General features: G+C 40.2%; 2 long non-coding RNA genes across 5 annotated transcripts; both read right to left on the bottom strand.

Moving 5' to 3' along the window:
• Positions 1-1,253: 1,253 nt before the first annotated feature.
• On the bottom strand, positions 1,254-5,385 carry LOC121758100. Of its 4 annotated transcripts, none has more exons than XR_006041331.1 (5): positions 4,707-5,385; positions 3,444-3,573; positions 2,235-3,273; positions 1,755-2,170; positions 1,254-1,665 (listed from the first exon to the last, which is right to left on the bottom strand). It is a non-coding gene; the product is annotated as an uncharacterized LOC121758100 (long non-coding RNA). The 4 variants fall into 4 exon arrangements; XR_006041332.1 differs by having other exon boundaries at positions 1,755-2,160; XR_006041330.1 differs by having other exon boundaries at positions 1,755-2,494; positions 2,669-3,273; positions 4,707-5,384.
• Positions 5,386-9,193: 3,808 nt separating this feature from the next.
• On the bottom strand, positions 9,194-10,397 carry LOC121758103. Its single transcript, XR_006041333.1, has 2 exons — positions 9,701-10,397; positions 9,194-9,585 (listed from the first exon to the last, which is right to left on the bottom strand). It is a non-coding gene; the product is annotated as an uncharacterized LOC121758103 (long non-coding RNA).
• Between the last annotated feature and the right edge of the window lie 3,036 nt (positions 10,398-13,433).

Here is a 13,433-nt window from a genome sequence, read left to right as displayed (position 1 = left end):
CAGATTTCCAACTTCGTCTTCTAGCTATCTTTTTGGGCTAAAATATGCACATTTCTCACAAAACACGTCAAATACCAAAATAGATAAAAACATACAAAATATGGACATGAATTGTGATTTCGACATTAAAAACGGACCAGATAAAGACCTTAAAATAGTGCAAAATCTGAGCGTATCAACTCCCCCAAACTTACATTTTTGTTTGTCCTCGAACAAAACACAAAAGACACAAGGACTAGACGTCATAATTGCCTCAAAGTATGGAAAAGATAGATCAAGCATGTATTAACGCAATCAAATTAAACAAGGCTTATTAGTGCACTTTCATTACTAACTCGTGGAACACCTTGAATTCATGCACTCACATGTGGCAAGCTTCTAAAGATGGGAAGTGATTTATCTCTCACTCTCAAAGTGTATAAATGTAATATGTGTAAACATTTAAATCATGTATCATGCAAAGTTACCATAGGCTTGGACAAAGTCTAATCCCTCCTCTACTAGATGTGATTAAGCATCAAAAGTCCGAAAGGTCTTTATTTTTTTGTTGTAATGTAGGCTCTTTGGCAGGTGATGAATATTTAGCTAAAAAGTGACTCAAAAATAAAAATATCCCAAGTAGAGACTCCACTTTTCTAAAAACTCAAGACACTTTTAACACTTATTTTTCTGCTTTAACTCACTTTCCAATCCTTTCATTTTACTTTCTTTTCTTCACAACCTTTCTTTGTCTTTCTTTTCTTTCTCATAAGCATCATTTCTAGATCAAGCACACATTTTGAATTCTCACTATTTCACAACTTGCACTTTTCTTCATTTAAGCACACTACTTTTTATAACTTTTCTCCTTATCTCTCCAATTCCTTTACAAAAGATAATGAAATCTATACTAACCCAAGGAATTGTCCCCATTTATTTTGGCTTCCAAAGAATAGGCTTAAAAAGGCTCAAAAGTTGGCTCCAAAGGGAAAATTTTTGAGAGGGTCAAAAATTTTAGGTATAAAAGTATCTAAGAAAAGATGGCCTATCATCCTCCTAAATCAACTTAAACACTATGTAAACTTAGGCAGACTAGGAGCAAGTTCTAGAAACATATACATGAATGCAAATAAATCACACAAGAAAGAAATTAGGCTCAAATCTCACAAGGTATAAGCATGATTCAAGGCGAACAAGCAATTCACTAATTATGCACTTTTTCACCAAACCATCAAATCAAGATGTCAAGTCATACTTAATCAAAGATGAAAAGAACTTCATATTATTGGCAACTCGGTCTAATGTGTCCCTAAGCATGCGTGTTTCTAAGTTCTTCATGCTATGTTCATGACATGGATTCACCTTTGTGATTTTTAAAACAAAAACTTGACTGAAAACCTAAAACAAAACCCTAAACCCACGGCCCACCACTTCATCCCCCAAACTTATTTGCAACAAAGTGTAAAATAAGTTTGTAGAGTCGGTAAGGACGTGAGTAAACTACTGAAAAGAAAACATACCTTGAAAATTTTTCGCGTAATGGTTGGACGGGGTGAAATTTTGAAAAATTGGGCAGCGGTCGTTGGGAGTCCACCAGCGGTCACTGTGGCAAGTCAGAACCTTTCCAGTGGGTGGCCAGCGGGTCTCTGCGGACTCTGCAGCGGTCGCTGGTGAGAGTCCAGAAACCTACGAAAATTTTCATTCAACACAAAACAAAAAAATGGCTGGCTTGCCTCCCAACAAGCGCTCTTTTATAGTCATTAGTTTGACTTTACCTATTTTTTACTCCTTGGGTGGTTCTTTTAGGGCCACTTCCTCCTCCAACACCTTGTCCGAGCTATAATATTTCTTCACACGGTGGCCATTGGCTTGAAATAACGTCCCATCCGGAGCTAGCAACTCAACCGTCCCGCCATCATAGATTTTTTTGATCATGTAAGGGCCGGTCCATTTGGACTTCAATTTTCCCGGGAAAAGAGAGAGTCTTGAATTGTACAACAACATTACATCCCACAAGGTGAGCTCTCGTGGGCTAATCATCCTATCGTAGTAGGCCTTCATCCTTTCCTTGTAAGTAGAAAAGCTATCATATACTTCCATTCGAAACTCGTCCATCTCGTTGAGAAAGAGGCGCATTTCTTCACCGGCCTTTTGAAAATCTTGATTCAACTTCTTGACCACCTAATAGGACCTATACTCCAACTCAAAAGGCTAATGACATGATTTTCCAAAAACTAATTGATAAGGAGACATACCTATAGGAGATTTGTATGCGGTACGATATGCCCACAACGCATCATCCAAACGGAGTGCTCAATCCTTTCTATTAGTGCTCACTGTTTTCTGTAGAACGGACTTGATCTCCCTATTTGCAAGCTCGGTCTGCCCTTTGGCTTGGGGGTGATATGGCGAGGTGACTCTATGCTTGACTCCATACTTGTCCAATGCGTTGTCTAGCCACCTATTGTTGAAGTGAGATCCTCCATCGCTTATGAGAGCGCGGGGTGTACCAAACCTACTAAAAATGTTTTTCCTCACAAATGCAGTTACAACTTTAGAATCATTAGTTTTGGTAGGAATTGCTTCCACCCATCTAGACACATTCAACTGCAAGTAAAATGTATTGGTACTCCCCTAATTTTGGGAACGGTCCCATAAAATATATCCCCCATACATCAAATAATTCTACCTCAATGATGGTGTTCACATGCATCTCCTTCTTCTTGGATATTCCCCCCGTGCGCGGGCATTCGTTGCATTGGAGCACAAAACTGGCAGAGTCACGGTAGATGGTTGACCAATAGAACCCGCTTTGTAGGATTTTGATGGCTGTCCTTTGCACACCAAAGTGTCCTCCAGTTGGCGACGAGTGACATCTTTCAACTATGGCTGCCCAATCTTCTTGCGGTACACACCTCCTGAGTATATTATCTGCACATCTCTTGAACAAGTAGGGCTCATCCCAAAAATAAGATCTAACATCTCTATAAAATTTCTTCCTTTCATAAGGAGTAAGTTCGGGAGGGTGTACCTGGGCTGGTAAATAATTAATAATGTCGGCATACCATGGGAAAGTGGCATGAGTGAAGAATAGATGCTCGTCGGGGAAGTCCTCATTGATTTTTTGTGATATATCTTCTCCCTCTACCGGATGCTCCAACTGAGACAAGTGATCCGCTACTACATTTTCACATCATTTTCTATCTCTTATCTCCACATTGAATTCTTGAAGCAATAGAATCCACCGAATGAGTCTTGGTTTTGCTTTTTTCTTTGCAAACAAGTGTCTAATAGCTGCATGGTCAGTGTAAACAATGGTCTTAGACTCTTAGTCCCAACAAGATAAGCTCAAAATTTAGCAAAAGAATAAACTATAGCAAGCATCTCCCTTTCTGTAGTCGTATAATTAGCATGCGCAGAATCTGAAGATCTACTAGCATAATAAATGACTCTAAAAAATTTACCTCTCTTCTGCCCCAAGGTGGAACCAACGACAATGTCCCTTGCATCACACATAATTTCAAATGGTTGGCTCCAATCGGGGGTGATGAGAATGGGAGCACTCACTAAAGCCTTCTTCAAATCCTCAAAAGCCTGCAAACAATCAAAAGTAAAATTAAATTTCACATTTTTTTCAAGTAATTTACAAAGAGGCTAAGAGATTTTCGAGAAATCCTTGATGAATCTTCTGTAGAACCCTGTGAAAGCGCAGGTTTATGTAGGTGTCGTTCAAGCAAAGGGTGTATCCTACTGATCAGGATAAACAATCCCCCGCCAAGCCTAAAACCTGGTATCAAAAATTCCTCAACCCTCTTCTACTGGGTAGTATAGTGAAGGTAGGGGTCGAATCCCACAGAGATGAATGCGTTTTGGGAATTGTGGTGATATTCTGGAAAGGTTAGGTTAGCTACCACGCTTGGGTTGAGTCTCTACCTAGGCAAGAAAATGAAGGTGGTATCCTACTGGCTAGGAGGTGTGAGAGGATTCTGATATGCAGCTGTGTACGTGGACATGGTGAAAACAGGAAATTGTAACGCCCGACTTTTCCCTATTCCTTTAAGTTGCTTTTGGATTACTGTCGAATTTTTTTTTTAGCCAACTATCATTCCGTTTTATTTTGAGAGCCTACGGAATTTTTTTTTTTTTTTTTAAGAAGCCGAAATATTAAATAAAGATTCTATAGAGATTTTCCTGCTCCGTGATTAGATATTCACCCTCCGTGATCTGCAAATAAACACTAGATAAATTCAAATTTATCCAACATATATGAAAAAAAAAAGAAAAGAAAGCAGATTATAAAATTCTCTCTTTCCCCACGTTGGAGAAAAAAAAACCGTTCCCCTCTCTCCCCTAAAATCTCTCCCATATCTTTTAACCACCCTCACTCTAGACTAAATACTTCACAAACCCATTCTCTTTCATTATCATCTCGGCAATCAAATCTACATTTTTCAACTTCACTCCAAGGTAATCTTGCAAACTCCATCTTCTTCTCTGTACACGTTTTGCTTCTAAATCAACTCGTCAAACTCATTGAAATTTTCGAATAGGACCGAGACGGAGATTCAAGCCACACACTCTTTTCAATCCGTTGCTAGTCTCCGCTACTAATCTGACCATAGGTAATTTCAGAGAAAATCTATCATCTTCTTCCAAAATGAATTCTCTTTTGACACATGAAACTCTTTCTGGCAGAAACAAAGGGAAAGGAAGATCGAAGCCATAACCTCTATTGTTTACAGCTACTCGTCCCAAATTGTGAAGGTATACACCTCCTTCCAACCAAATCCGATTTGACACTGCTGCATCCTTACATCACACACTACCATCTATTAATCTGTAAACCACCTCTCAATCGTTTTAATAGAAGAAAACTGAATAAAAGATCGAACTTTTAAAGAACTGAAATCAAAATTGAGAACTCAACTTGCGGGGCGAATCGGGTTAGGGTCGGAGGCGTCGGGTCTGTTTCGTGCTAACTCGGGGCGACGGGTGACGGAGACTGACCGAGAGCTGCTGCTGGCAGCAGTGGCGTCGCGTCCCCGGCAGCGACGGCGGCGGATCCCGGCGACGATGAGCAGCGGTGCGGTCGGCAACAGCTCTTCCCGACGGCACAGCGGCGAGCTCCGTGCGGTCTGCAGCGACGGTGGCGACGTCCTCCGGCGAGTCGCGGGCTCTGAACTGGAATTGAGTCGGAGGAGGTGTTGAGCTTCTGCAAATCCTTTTTCCGTCGAGAGAGAAAGAGAGATAGGGAGAGAGAGAAAGAAAAAGGGCGTGTAGATGATGGTGGTTAAATGGGCTCCTAGTTTTTTTTAATATTTGGGCCTCGGTTGTTTTAAAAATTTGGGGCCTTGTGGATTTATTAAAGTATGGAGCTTTTGTTCTTTTTAAATGGAAGTGGGCCATTATTTAGAATTGGATGAATTATTAAAGATGGGCTCCATTTAATTGTTGGGCTTCAATTTATAATTGAAGATATAAGGTGGAGAAAATAATTAAATCTTTGGGCCAATAACTAATTAAATCTTTGAGTAAAAATTTAATTACCTGTAGGGAATTATTTAGTTAATACTCGGGATAATTCGATGTACAAATAATTTTCCCTAAGTTTCAAAATAAATAAATATATTGCGAGGGAAGATATTTTCGAAGATTAATTCATGTGCTTAACAAAATCTTGGGATCTAAGTCGACATCATTAAGAAAATACGAGGAGCCAACGGAGGAAATTAGGGGCGTAAGCGGCCGCCGAATAATCGAAAACCGAGATAAATCGAGATGAAAGACTTTGCTTAGGATGCATGCATTTTTAGTTATTTGGCTGAAACAATGTGTTGATTTATCTATTATATAAATTGTTAAAGGTGAATCATTGCAAGAGAATCGCGATCGCAAGGGAAAGAACGTAATTTCGAATTAAGCACTCGAGGTGGGCTTTCTTTTTAAATAAGGGCTATGCCATAAGTATATTTTTATGTGAAAATGATATGAATATTTGTCATGCTATGTTTTGTTTTATTCTATGGAACCTATCTGATGTGGCTTTTGCCATCAATGGATAATCGAATTCGGGTCTGTCTAGGGAGTGAGTCCCTATTCAGGCTAGTGTACACCTATGGAGATCGTGAGCCGTCTTTTGGGTCGGCCGGTCTAGTGACTTGGAATGTGGCCACATTCCTTGTCATCAATGGATCAGATATGGTAGACATCTATGGGAAAATGACTGATCAGTCGAATTTTACAATGGAAATGATTTTAGTGTCTCGGGCATTTTCAAAGTTAAACCCGAGGTCTCTCAATGGTGGCATGATAAATATTTTTTATAAAATGATTTCGGCATGAGTCCACTGAGTGCATCAAGTACTCAGCCCTGCTTTTCTTTTAAAAATTGCAGGTTGAGCGTGATGAGTGCGGTGGGTGTTGAGCAAGACTGTTGAAGAAATTTAAGTGTGTAGAATGTGTCATGTCTTCACACGTGGCACATTCCTTCTCTCAAATGCTTCCGCTAAGTAGCTGTCCTTCTTTTATCGTTAAGATAATATTCATTTTGAGTTGTTGATTGTTGAAACACTCTGATTTTATTCGAGCTATTCCCATTTGTTTCTAGCTATGGTTGAGTTGTGTTGATTTCCCCCTTTCTTCCCCGCTTCACTAATCCTCCCCTAGTCGCGATCAACCGTGTTTTCTATCCTTAGAAAATGCGGGCGTGACAAAGTGGTATCAGAGCAATTTTTCTTTCCGCTCTGGACCCGAGAGTCTTTTTTCAGTCTTAGTCTAGACTTGTTTCGCTAGACTAAAATAATAGTGATAATAATAATAATAATAATGATAATAATAATTGTGTATTGAAGGCTCAACATCCCGCTTCGCCACGCTCAATCAAGAAAGATGTAATTTATTTTTATGAGAAAGTTTTCAGGAAAGGAGATGAGAAGCTATGGTTATGAAAAAAAAGAGTATGTTTTACAATGGGATAGAAGAGCTATGGTTATTAAAACAAAGTATGTTTTCCAATGGGATAGAAGAGCTATGGTTATGAATACAAAATATGTTTTACAATGGGATAGAGGAGCTATGGTTGGAAAAAAAAGTATATATGTGTTTTGTGAGAAGATGAACTATAGTGATAAAAAGATGTATGTCTTGCAATGGGGTGACTTATCATTTATGAAAAGATTTGATCAATGGAAAATATTGTGTTTATGAATTGTTCGAAAATTTTTGAGTTCGAGAAAAATACTTTTTACTTTTTCGTTTGGAAAATTGAGCTATGGAAATGTGGTGATATTTATGTTATGAGGTGCAAAGTATGATGCGTTATTCTATGGAGTGTTTTATACGATGGATGAAAGTTGATGCGAAAGTATATTTTAGTTTTGAGTCAAAACTTTTACTTTAAAAGTGAGATGTAGAGATTTTAGGAAAGTGTGACAGAGTTTGAAGAAAGTTTGTGTCAAAATTTTATGAATGCAAATGTGAAGTGCGAAAGTGTTTAGCTATGAGATGTGAAAATGTTGTGTGTTTATCTTGTGGTACGAATGACGTTAATTATGGTAGATGTTGATCTATGAGATGATGAAGAGTGTTGCGAACATAGAGTGCTTATGTTGTAGGCTAGATTGAATACGCGCGAACTGTAGTTTTAAGTTGAGATAATCTATCACTTTCCCGAGTGACAAAAATGAACGAGAATCTAAAGTGTGGGGCGAATCCCTAATTTATCAAAAATACGAGGCAAGGAAAATCGAAGAATGAGAAGGGAAATCAGTATTATGATGTATGAAAAGATATGAAAGTGGTGAAGTTGGAATACGAACAACCGTACTAACTCGTGTGCCTATGAAACAGAATGCCACCGAGACGTGGACGTGGAGATGGACGTGGACGTGGAGATGGACGTGGACGTGGTCCACGAGTAGGGCGCAATGGGGAGGAACGGTCCGAGGAGAGTGTTGGAAATCAACCCCCGCCACCACCACCACCCCCACCTCCACCTCAAGAAAAAGGATACATCAAGACATTTTTGAAGCAAAACCCCCCACAGTTTGATGGACTTGGAGAGCCACCAAAGGCAGAGGCCTGGATACGCGCCCTCGAGCGTATATTCGAGTTTATGGAGTGCACAGATAGGGAACGTCTCGCTTGTGTGACTTTTCAATTAACTGGGCCTGCCGATTTTTGGTGGGATACTAAGCGAAGAACAATGAACCCCGCACGCCGTGAGGCCCTGACATGGAATGAATTCAAGGATGAGGTGTACAACAAGTACATTCCCATGAGCTACAGACGGGCAAAGATAGTTGAGTTCCACACCCTAAAACAAGGAAGCATGACGGTGACGGAGTACGACCGTGCTCTTTGTGAAATGACCCGATATGCACCCGAGTTGGTAGACACAGATGAGAAAATGGCCGAAAAATTTCGTTCTGGTCTTAGACACGAAATAAGGGTAGCCGTGGCCAGCCGGAGAGGAGTTACATACTCCGAGATTTTGAGTTGCGCTTTAGATGTGGAAGAGGCACTGCCTAAGGATGAGACGGTAGCGAATCCTACACCACCAACACCACAGCAACAACATAACTCTCGAGACAAGAGGAAATGGGATGGAGATCAGACTCCATATGAAAATAAGAGGCAACAACATATCCAGACTGCTCCCAATCAGAGGGGTAATTTCCGACCTAGGATTCCTCCATGCACTATATGCTTTAGGAACCACCGTGGAGAGTGTAGACTCAAGTTTGATGGATGCTACAACTGTGGTGGAAATGGTCATTTCTCTAGAGATTGCCCAAGTAAGAATGTTGGAGTAGGTGTAAGGCGAAACGACCAAGGACCACGCCCACAACTTCAAGCAATTCAAGCCGACCCAAGAGGAGACCCAGCTCCACCCCCAAACCAATAGTAACATTGTGGTTGCGAGGAATACGCTTGAGAATTTGAAGATAAGATGGAGAGTACTAGGAAACGTTTAGTTATTTTTTTGCAAATTTCGGGACGAAATTTTTGTTAAGATGGGTAGATTGTAACGCCCGACTTTTCCCTATTCCTTTAAGTTGCTTTTGGATTACTGTCGAATTTTTTTTTTAGCCAACTATCATTCCGTTTTATTTTGAGAGCCTACGGAATTTTTTTTTTTTTTTTAAGAAGCCGAAATATTAAATAAAGATTCTATAGAGATTTTCCTGCTCCGTGATTAGATATTCACCCTCCGTGATCTGCAAATAAACACTAGATAAATTCAAATTTATCCAACATATATGAAAAAAAAAAGAAAAGAAAGCAGATTATAAAATTCTCTCTTTCCCCACGTTGGAGAAAAAAAAACCGTTCCCCTCTCTCCCCTAAAATCTCTCCCATATCTTTTAACCACCCTCACTCTAGACTAAATACTTCACAAACCCATTCTCTTTCATTATCATCTCGGCAATCAAATCTACATTCTTCAACTTCACTCCAAGGTAATCTTGCAAACTCCATCTTCTTCTCTGTACACGTTTTGCTTCTAAATCAACTCGTCAAACTCATTGAAATTTTCGAATAGGACCGAGACGGAGATTCAAGCCACACACTCTTTTCAATCCGTTGCTAGTCTCCGCTACTAATCTGACCATAGGTAATTTCAGAGAAAATCTATCATCTTCTTCCAAAATGAATTCTCTTTTGACACATGAAACTCTTTCTGGCAGAAACAAAGGGAAAGGAAGATCGAAGCCATAACCTCTATTGTTTACAGCTACTCGTCCCAAATTGTGAAGGTATACACCTCCTTCCAACCAAATCCGATTTGACACTGCTGCATCCTTACATCACACACTACCATCTATTAATCTGTAAACCACCTCTCAATCGTTTTAATAGAAGAAAACTGAATAAAAGATCGAACTTTTAAAGAACTGAAATCAAAATTGAGAACTCAACTTGCGGGGCGAATCGGGTTAGGGTCGGAGGCGTCGGGTCTGTTTCGTGCTAACTCGGGGCGACGGGTGACGGAGACTGACCGAGAGCTGCTGCTGGCAGCAGTGGCGTCGCGTCCCCGGCAGCGACGGCGGCGGATCCCGGCGACGATGAGCAGCGGTGCGGTCGGCAACAGCTCTTCCCGACGGCACAGCGGCGAGCTCCGTGCGGTCTGCAGCGACGGTGGCGACGTCCTCCGGCGAGTCGCGGGCTCTGAACTGGAATTGAGTCGGAGGAGGTGTTGAGCTTCTGCAAATCCTTTTTCCGTCGAGAGAGAAAGAGAGATAAGGAGAGAGAGAAAGAAAAAGGGCGTGTAGATGATGGTGGTTAAATGGGCTCCTAGTTTTTTTTAATATTTGGGCCTCGGTTGTTTTAAAAATTTGGGGCCTTGTGGATTTATTAAAGTATGGAGCTTTTGTTCTTTTTAAATGGAAGTGGGCCATTATTTAGAATTGGATGAATTATTAAAGATGGGCTCCATTTAATTGTTGGGCTTCAATTTATAATTGAAGATATAAGGTGGAGAAAATAATTAAATCTTTGGGCCAATAACTAATTAAATCTTTGAGTAAAAATTTAATTACCTGTAGGGAATTATTTAGTTAATACTCGGGATAATTCGATGTACAAATAATTTTCCCTAAGTTTCAAAATAAATAAATATATTGCGAGGGAAGATATTTTCGAAGATTAATTCATGTGCTTAACAAAATCTTGGGATCTAAGTCGACATCATTAAGAAAATACGAGGAGCCAACGGAGGAAATTAGGGGCGTAAGCGGCCGCCGAATAATCGAAAACCGAGATAAATCGAGATGAAAGACTTTGCTTAGGATGCATGCATTTTTAGTTATTTGGCTGAAACAATGTGTTGATTTATCTATTATATAAATTGTTAAAGGTGAATCATTGCAAGAGAATCGCGATCGCAAGGGAAAGAACGTAATTTCGAATTAAGCACTCGAGGTGGGCTTTCTTTTTAAATAAGGGCTATGCCATAAGTATATTTTTATGTGAAAATGATATGAATATTTGTCATGCTATGTTTTGTTTTATTCTATGGAACCTATCTGATGTGGCTTTTGCCATCAATGGATAATCGAATTCGGGTCTGTCTAGGGAGTGAGTCCCTATTCAGGCTAGTGTACACCTATGGAGATCGTGAGCCGTCTTTTGGGTCGGCCGGTCTAGTGACTTGGAATGTGGCCACATTCCTTGTCATCAATGGATCAGATATGGTAGACATCTATGGGAAAATGACTGATCAGTCGAATTTTACAATGGAAATGATTTTAGTGTCTCGGGCATTTTCAAAGTTAAACCCGAGGTCTCTCAATGGTGGCATGATAAATACTTTTTATAAAATGTTTTCGGCATGAGTCCACTGAGTGCATCAAGTACTCAGCCCTGCTTTTCTTTTAAAAATTGCAGGTTGAGCGTGATGAGTGCGGTGGGTGTTGAGCAAGACTGTTGAAGAAATTTAAGTGTGTAGAATGTGTCATGTCTTCACACGTGGCACATTCCTTCTCTCAAATGCTTCCGCTAAGTAGCTGTCCTTCTTTTATCGTTAAGATAATATTCATTTTGAGTTGTTGATTGTTGAAACACTCTGATTTTATTCGAGCTATTCCCATTTGTTTCTAGCTATGGTTGAGTTGTGTTGATTTCCCCCTTTCTTCCCCGCTTCACTAATCCTCCCCTAGTCGCGATCAACCGTGTTTTCTATCCTTAGAAAATGCGGGCGTGACAGAAATATTCGAAAAGTACTAGGTTTCTATTATGGGCTAAACAGAATATCAGAAGGTAGTGGTAGTTGTGGTGACTAGGCTGACAGGTCTGCAGGGTATAATTAAAAGTGAAGGAAGAAAAGCAAAAAGCATTTTTAAAGAAACAAGTGGTCCCCAACACTTGATATGGACATCATCTTCTTCAACAAACACAAACTAAAATCAGATAACAAGTAAACCAGATTCAATACCATTTAAACACAGTTTACCAACTCACGATTCCAGATCTACCACTAAAAATTCCAAATCTAAGATCGAAACCCGAACCTGAAATTCCGCCTACTGGTCAACATAAACGAATATATGAAACACATAACTACACTTTGCATGAAACAAACTCTACGCAATTAAACAGTAAACAGACTATGCTAGCTCGAAGAAATAAACTACGAAACTGGAAACACACGATTCGATACTCAAAACAACCAGAAACACTAGATCTAAGTTAACTAGGCAGAAGGAAAAGAAATCAACGAAGCGAACTGATCACAAAACAACTTCATAGCATAAAACATGTTCGGATTTTCAAACAAAGTACTTCCAAGCAGCGAAATTCAAAGGTATCAAAGATCCAGCGTAAAAGAAAACAAGTAATTTAAACTACGAAAGCGGAATAAAAAGTGTTTTGCCACGCCGGGCGATGGAACTTTCTAACTACGATCTTGCTGACTGGATGAAGAATGTCTGGAACTCCGGAGGCTTCTGGAACTCAGGTGATCATGGTTGTGGCGAGGAATGAGGCTCTGGACTGGGCTAAAGGACTGAACTACCTAGAGAATTCTACCTAAGAATTGGATAATAATCTTCGAAAATTGATGATATTCTCTCTCCATGTGGCTTCCTTTTATAGGGAGGCTTACCCTTAATTTTAGGGTAAAACCTTGTGGCGAGATGACTTCTTTGCCCTTAATTGTGGTTGATCAGTCCCAACTATCCTTCTTCTCCATCTCGAGCCATTTTTGCATGTATACTGGTCAGTACGTAATCGTTCTGACGCCCTTTTCACCTGAAGTATCTGAAGCTTTGCCTACTGGCTAGAACACTTAACCTGCACACTTTGAGCAACTGTTTTGCAGATATAATCAAATTATGCACATCATACTGACCAGTAACCGAGGCCTAGAATACGACTTATCAAACTGCTCACACTTACCACATGCTTGTCCTCAAGCGTGAAGAACAAACAAAAAGAAGTAAGTCTAATTCTAGCCTGGTTACTCCCCTGACCGACTCTATCCTACCCTAGACTCTAACTATGACGCAAAGAAAAACACATAACAAAGACAAACACATAAAAGAAAACTAAAACACTTAAGACACATTAACACAGTAATTGGGCTATATTTACAACCATCCCTCCCCTCGGGATCAGGTGCAATCCGGTCTTAGACAGCCTTGAACTTCCGCCGCCCCCATTTTCTCCCCCAGTCAGTATATCCACTTGTCAGGATCGCCCACACCTCTCGGCCAAACACTAGGTTCACTCAGTCACTCATACCTCACCAGGAATATTAGTACTGCATTTCTCTCAATATGCTCAACCACGATTGCTTCGGACTTAGATCTCACGTGTAGCTACTGAAGGGCTTAAAGGTTTGTAACGGAGCTATTGGTTTGTAATGTTTTGGGATGGATGTTCCTATGGCTCTAGGTTTAAAATTTCTGCTTTATTGAGGTGGGGGAACTGTGTGCATTTGGGCTCTTGGTTGT

This window comes from Salvia splendens, chromosome 12 (genome assembly GCF_004379255.2).
Source record: "Salvia splendens isolate huo1 chromosome 12, SspV2, whole genome shotgun sequence".
Lineage (NCBI taxonomy): Eukaryota > Viridiplantae > Streptophyta > Magnoliopsida > Lamiales > Lamiaceae > Salvia > Salvia splendens.
The sequence above is the reverse complement of the archived record's forward strand: the minus strand, read 5'-3'. Positions and strand labels throughout refer to the sequence as shown.